Source organism: Propithecus coquereli, unplaced genomic scaffold (assembly GCF_000956105.1).
Source record: "Propithecus coquereli isolate 6110/MARCELLA unplaced genomic scaffold, Pcoq_1.0 Scaffold19, whole genome shotgun sequence".
Classification (NCBI taxonomy): Eukaryota; Metazoa; Chordata; class Mammalia; order Primates; family Indriidae; genus Propithecus; species Propithecus coquereli.
The window spans coordinates 10,996,948-11,004,475 of NW_012143856.1; positions in this window are offsets into that span (position 1 = coordinate 10,996,948).

The following is a 7,528-nucleotide window of genomic DNA, read 5'->3' on the forward strand; positions in this document are numbered from 1 at the left end:
TAAAAACGCAAATATGAACATGATAAATTTGTTATTCCTGAAATAACCTCACATTCAAATTTTGCTCTTGTGAGTCATTTTTCCACTTAGAGTCATCAGTGTCTACATTTTCCCACTTATCAGGAGGTATCAAGAATATTGGTGAAGGATTATTTCTTATAAGAGTGCTCCATTATTATCTCCTATCTTTTCTTCTAAGCTTCTAACTATTCTGCAAGTTTTGCTGGTGTTATCTTGATTTTACGTTAACTCATATTTCATCCTCAAAGAGTCCTTAAATAGTTTGTAGATCCAAAGTGTGAGGATTTGCAAAGGTTTAGTTAAGCCACCGGGAATGACCATGAGATTCTGTACTTCTCAATGAGCTTATTCTTTACCCATTGTAATATATGGTCCTGTGGTGCACCAAGAACTAACTTAATTGGTGGCTGCATAGGGCTCCTGAATATCTATTCTGGAAGACTTTCAAGCTAGTTCAGTGGCACTCTATCTGTTGGTTTTGACCACATTCGATAACATAAGTGCAAAAGATCTCACTTTTGGGTACCGTTTTGCAATTTAAAATTAAATATGAAACCCATAGAATGTACAACATCAAGAGTGAACCCTAATGTACACTGTGAACTTTGGGTAATAATGATGTGTCAATGTTGGTTTATTGATTGTAATAAATGCACTCTTGGTGCAGGATGTTGGTGGGGGGTGAGGCTGTGCCTGTGTGGGAGAGGAGGTATGTGCTTTCTGTTCCATTTTGCTGTGAACCCAAAACTGCTCTGGAAGATAAAATCTATTAAAAATTAAATATAAAACACACTATTATTGTTCATTATGTGTAGCTTTATAGGTATAGGCTGCTTTTTCTAACCTGTGCCATGATTTCCATGTCTTTAGCACATTTAGCATTGATAGTATAATCATCGGAGTTTCTTTAGCATTTTACATTTGCCTAAGCAAATTGCTTTATTATTTTTCTCAGCTGAATTCCTGACTTTGAGTGATCTGCCCGCCTCAGCCTCCCAATGTCTTAGGATTACAGGCGTGAGCCACCACGCCCAGCTATTTTCCTCAATTGAATCATATGTTGCTGGAAATTAAGTAACTTCTGTTCATAGTCAGCAAGATGTTTCTGACAAATTAATACTTAGGACCTAGGTGACACATGAATTAATCACACAAGCCTCTCTTTCATTTCTTCTGGATAACTTGGCAATTTGTCCTGCCTTCACTTCCCACTTAGTTTTGGTTCCACTGAAAGCAGAGCATGAGACAAGGATGTGGATACATATTTAGGAAGAGATCTCTAGAAGCAGGTGACCCACTAGGGGCATTAAACTTACCCCTAGGGGCATTTACTGTCCCCTACCTCCAACTTCCAGGCTCCCTCCCTGAAGTAGAAAAGCAAAGATGCTCTTACTGTTTTGAATAAAAAGAAAGAACAGTGATGAAGAGAAAAAGATGGCTACTGGGAAGCACTAGCCTGGTCTTGTGTTTTTCCATGTTACTTGCCAGATCAAAATGCATAAAGTTGAAACAGCATTTATTCTCCCAACCTGTTTGCATTTCTGCCTCTTTTAACAATTGCTTGGGATGGATGCTGTCTCCCTATCTCAAGTGTATTTATCCTACATTCTCCAATTCACTCCAACCCCTCATCGGACCATAGAAAATTAATAATTTGACTATCTCATGTAGAAGTCAGTTGTCGCTAGTGAATCTGGTAAACATGCATTAATTTGGCAGAGACTGGTCACTCCTGATTATATTTCTGCACATCATATTCTGCACTGTGGTCACTTCACCCAGGCGTTGCCATCCCAGGGGCCCTGCTAAAGCAGCCTGCTAGCATCGGTCTTATTCTTACTATCTCCTAGATGTGTTAGGTGCTATGGGGAATAAAAAAGACATCCATGTGATAATGTCTGCTTTCCACCAGTTTAGATGCATGATTAGGAAAAACCCTACCCAAGGGGCAGTTTACCAAAATCAGCAACTCAAACTCTGGGAGAGAGAAAAGTGTGCATGGACAAAATCTTTTGAAAAAGCCCCATGAGAAGGCCAGGTCTGTGCACTGCCTTGAAGAATGAGTAGAATTCGAATTGGGGAAGTTGTCACCCTGAGGACACATTCTTTTTGGAGTCTGAGACTTTCAAGTTAATGACACTTTAAAATGGGGTCTTATATTCTAGAAGAAGAAGTTGGGAAGATCCTTTCAGACATCGGCCTAGGCAAAGAATTTTTGAAGAAGACCCCCAAAGCAATCACCGCAGCAATAAAAATAAATAAATGGAATCTGATCAAATTAAAAAGCTTTTGCACAGCCAAGGAAACTATCATTAGAACAAATAGATAGCCTACAGAGTGGGAGAAAATATGTTCTCTCTACACATCCAATAAAGAACCTATCCAAACAAGAATCTATCTAGAACTTAAAAAATTCAACAAGAAAAAAATCAAACAACCTCATCAATAAATGGGCAAAGGAAATGAACAGAAACTTTTAAAAAGAAGACAGAATAATGGCCAGCAAACATATAAAAAAATGCTCAACATCTCTAATCATTAGAGAAATGCAAATCAAAACCACAATGAGGTATCACCTAACCCCAGTGAGATTGGCCTCACTATCAAAAAAATCCCAAAACAACAAATGCTGGTGAGGATGTGGAGAGACAGGAACACTCTCACACTGCTGGTGGGACTACAAATTAGAGTAATCCCTGTGGAAAAGAATTTGGAGATACTCAAAGAGCTAAAAATAGAAATACTATTCGATCCAGCAATAGCACTATTAGGCATCTACCCAAAAGAGCAAAAGACATTCTATGATAAAGACATCTGCACCCAAATGTTTATGGCAGCACAATTCACTATTGCAAGGATGTGGAAACAACCCAAGTGCCCATCAATTCATGAATGGATTAATAAAATTTGGTATATGTATACAATGGAATATTACTCAATTATAAGAAATGACTGTGATCTAGCACCTCTTGTATTTTCCTGGATAGAGCTCAAACCCATCCTCCGAAGTGAGGTATCAGAACAGAAGAATAGGCTCCATATGTACTTGCCATCAAATTCGCACTAACTGATCAACACTAAGGTGCTCACATAGTAGTAATATTCTCCAGGGATTAGGGGGTTGGGGCGGGGGGTAAACTCACAACTAATGGATGGGGTGAGCATTGTAGAGGGGAAGGGCATGCCTCTAACCCTCGCTTGGGTGAGGCAAAGTCATAAAATGTAACCAAAATGTTTGTACCCTCATAATATCCTGAAACAAACAAAAAAATAAAATGTGGTCTTATTCCTCTTTGGTAACCAAACTGTCCCATTAATTAGTTGAAGCCTGTAGGTCCCAATGCTATGTTTGCCTACTAAGAGGGTGACTGACATTTAGTAATGTTCTTGGACAGTAGTCCCCAACCTTTTTGGCACCAGAGGCTGGTTTCATGGAAGACAATATTTCCACAGCCAGGATAGAGCACGGAGGTGGGAGGGGCATGGTTTCAGGATGATTCAAGTGCATTACATTTATTATTCAGTCAAACTTCTCTGCTAATGATAATCTGTATTTGCAGCTGCTTCCTGGCACCAGCATCACGCCTCAGCTCCACCTTAGATCATCAGGCATTAGATTCTCGTAAGAAGTCTGCAACCTAGATCCCTTGCATGCTCAGTTGTTAGTAGGGTTCCTGTTCCCATGAGAATCTAATGCCTCCCACTGATCTGATAGGAGGCAGAGCTCGGGCAGTGATGCGAGTGAGTGAGTGATAGGGGGCAGCTGTAAATACCGATGAAGCTTTGCTTGCTCGCCTTCTGGTTCCTGGTTTCTAACAGGCCACGGACCGGTACTGGTCTGCAGCCTGGGGGTTGGGGACTACAGTCTTTGGAGAAGCTTGGTGGGCTACTTAGGCATGGAGAACTCAGTTTCTGAATGCTTGGCAGCTCTGGCTAGGAGCCCTAGACGCAGTGGGATCTATAAACGGGAAAATCTGGTGGCTCACTTGCTGAGGCAGCCAGATGTATTACAGTCTATGTACTCTGATTCAAGCCATTGTGTCACATGCGCTGGAACTTGCTTAGGAAATTGCTGTCCCTGCTTGTTGGATGAGGCTGACCAACATTTGGGTGGATCTGCACCCAGTGGAGCCATGCCCCCCTCCTAATCACTAGGAGAGAGCTGTAACCATTTGTTTTCTTTTGGGCTATGGTGGATGGAGATAAGGGTCTAAGGGTAGCTGGGAGGGCAGTAAACCTTCCTTTTGTTTACTCATCTGTTGTGAGTCTATGCTGTCTGGAATCTCCCACTTGTTAGAGGGAAAACGGTTTACTCTCAGTTGCAGAGGCTTTGAATGCCTTATGGTCACTTTTGGAAGGCATTGTGCTTGAGTTTCAGACTTGGGTTCAAATCCTAATACTGCTACTAGGTGATACCACGAGTGATTTTCTTAAACTCTTTGAATCTTTGTTCTTCTTCTTTGTAAATGGTGGTTAATTATACCTTGTTGTTGGGAGATTAAATAGAATTATGATGTAAAGCACCTGGCATGGAACTTCAGCAATATCACTTCTCTTCTAATATAGCTTAGTATGTCAATTGTGATAGGTCATGCTAAAGCCTTAAAAATTCAATTTAAATTTAATGAAAAAATAAGATATTTATGCATTATTTAGAAAAAGAAACATCACAAGAAAAAATATTTAGATTTAGCTGAGAAATTTTAAAGGTGGAATTATAGTCTTATTTCCTAAATGCAATTGCTTTCCGTGACTATTTTATTCACTTTATATGGAAAAAATATGTCATATAGAAGAGATAGTATTATATAAAGGCATCTGATGAAATGCAGCTAATTAAACACATAATTTGGAATAGACTGTGTACCCAACATATTTTGGCACATAAAATATTTACTGCGATAGACTGAAGCTGTTACTCTGAACTGGGTCTGAGTTGTTATTGAGACTGAGTGTTTTTAATCTAGCAAACGATAATGACTTCATCACTTCTGACTTTGTGTGTCTGGTTTCAGCTGGGAATGAGATTTTATTGCTGTGCTTTCAGCTTTTTGTAAGAGTGCTTGATAGACTATCGCTGCTAAGATCCTGTTTTTGAAAAGAACATTAAATAGTTGTTAATTTATATTTATATTTAAAGCTCTAAATTCATTCTATCCATAAGCTAGTCTCCTAATTATAGATTTTGCTCATATTTTCAGTTTTATGTGAAAGCTACAAACTTGAACAGCACAAAAAAGTAGATCAGCTCAAAGTTTCTTTTCCAAATGCTTTAAAGTTTTGGTCTCTGTCTCTCCCTCCTTACTAATGCATTTTAATTGGAAAAAAGTATAGTTTTGGTCATGTTTTAAGCAGGTATATTTTGAAGAAAAAAAAACCCCTGTGTTTTAAGCAAGCACTGGTTGGGTTTATTTCAGTTCCAAGTTTACTTAGTTTAGTATTAAAGGGTACTTCTTAGTCCAAAGTCTGCCTAGATTTTAGGAGACATGAGTTCCACTTTAGTTCGACTGTAGTTTCCCTCACTAAGTCTTTGTGTGGTTTTTGGAGATCTGGGCTTTAGATTTGTGACCTCTCCAATTAGAGGCATGGAATGAGAGTTTGCTAATTTTCTCTATAAATCAACATTCTAGATTACTTCCATCTGTAGCACTCTCAGGTGATGTGGTACAGGGTTTCAGCACAGATTCTGGTGCGTTAGTCTGGTGTGGGTGTTGTGCTGAGGGGCTGCATTTTTAGCAGGCTCCCGGGTGATGCTGAATTTGTTGGTCTGAGGACCACATTTTGAATAGAAAGAGTTCAGTACACAAATTTTAAAACTTGACGGCTTAGGTTTGAATTCCTATTCTACCATTTGTTAGCTGTGTGATCCTGAGTAGGACATTTAGATCCTCTGGGCCTCCATTTTGGCATCTGTCACACTGGGAGTGATTAAAATGGCATTTAGCTCTTAGGGCTTATTTACAGAATAATTGATATAATTCACGTAAAGTATTTAACACATGATAGCACAGTGATAGCTACTAATAAGTGTTAGTATATATTTTATCTGATGAAAATGCCTTCTAGAAAATTGGAAGGGGAGAGAAAGGAGCTCTAATATTGATTTATTTTTGTTTGAGAAATATTTCACTGCAACTTGGTGACCAACTGACCCAGTTTGTCTGGGACTGTCTTGGTTTAACTGTGAAAGTCTCGCATCTTGGGAAACCCTTCATTTCCCGACAAACTGGGACAATTGATCACCCATATGTTTTATATACTTCTTTTAAAATATTCACAATAATCTCTAGATGTAGATTCCATTACCTGAATTTCACAGGTGGGTCAATGGGCCATGGCTAGTAAATGGTGAAGGCTGTGTTCAAACCTGCCTTTGAGTGACTTCAACATCCTTCTATGCTCCATTGCAACTGTTGTACATTCAAAGGTTGTTCCTGTAATCTTGGCTAGTCTTTCAAAATTTTTGTCAGTAGCGTATTTGATTTATAACACAGTAGAGGAATAAAAGCTCTTTAACCTCTATAAAGTTATTTTGTTAAACAATAAATATATAAGTGGAAAATGCACCGGACATGCCAGAATCATGAGGCTGCCCTGATCCAAGGTCTAAGGAATGGTGGCTCATCTCAAAGACTTCCTTTCTGTAGACCACGTGGAATGGACAATTGGTTACAACGAGGCTTAGAAACAGGGTATTTAGATAACTCTGGGGGAGGGTGGAGGTTTGGGAAGGGGGCCAGGGAAACTCAGATTGTATTACCATTTTCTTCCCATTTCTTTTCTCTCCAGTCTCTGCCAATATGACTAGACACATGTTCCTAACCTTTTCTTCATTTCTTTCTTTGTAAAAGATTAATTGGAGCAGACACACTTGAGCTTTGTCAAGTAGCAACATCAGGTGATGCCGCACATAAGAAAGTCCTCAGATTATCCCATTACCTTGTCTTGATGACAGCTGAAGAATCACATCATCTGGAATCTTCCCTTATTCTTCGTGAAACAAATGCTGTTAACTCCAGAAATACTTCTGCAAATATTTCTCACAAAATTTGCCTAGTTTTGCTATTAAGAAAGCTACTGCTCACTGCCACAGGAATTTTTACAATGATTTCCCAACCAGAGTTTTTTCAGATCCACGTAGCTATAGTGAACCCAGGCCCAGGCAGAAGTCACATTTTTATGTTCCCCCAAATAGATTTTGGATATGACATTTAACACAAAAAGTTAAAACATTTTACAATTCAGTAAGTTAATGCATAAAAATTAAAAGATAAAAATGGATAATAAAAAGTTAATTAATGCCATTTATCTTAAAATCTGTAGAATGAACAAAATTTCAAAGAAGGGACCCTTTATTGTACGTAATTAGTTCTGTATATTTCTTAATTATTTTAATATGCAATGGATTTGAAATACGTAAGTCTGTGTTCAAACACCGGGTTTTCTTTTTTACAAATTATTTTTTTTTTTGAGACAGAGTCTGGCTCTGTTGCCCTGGCTAGAGTGC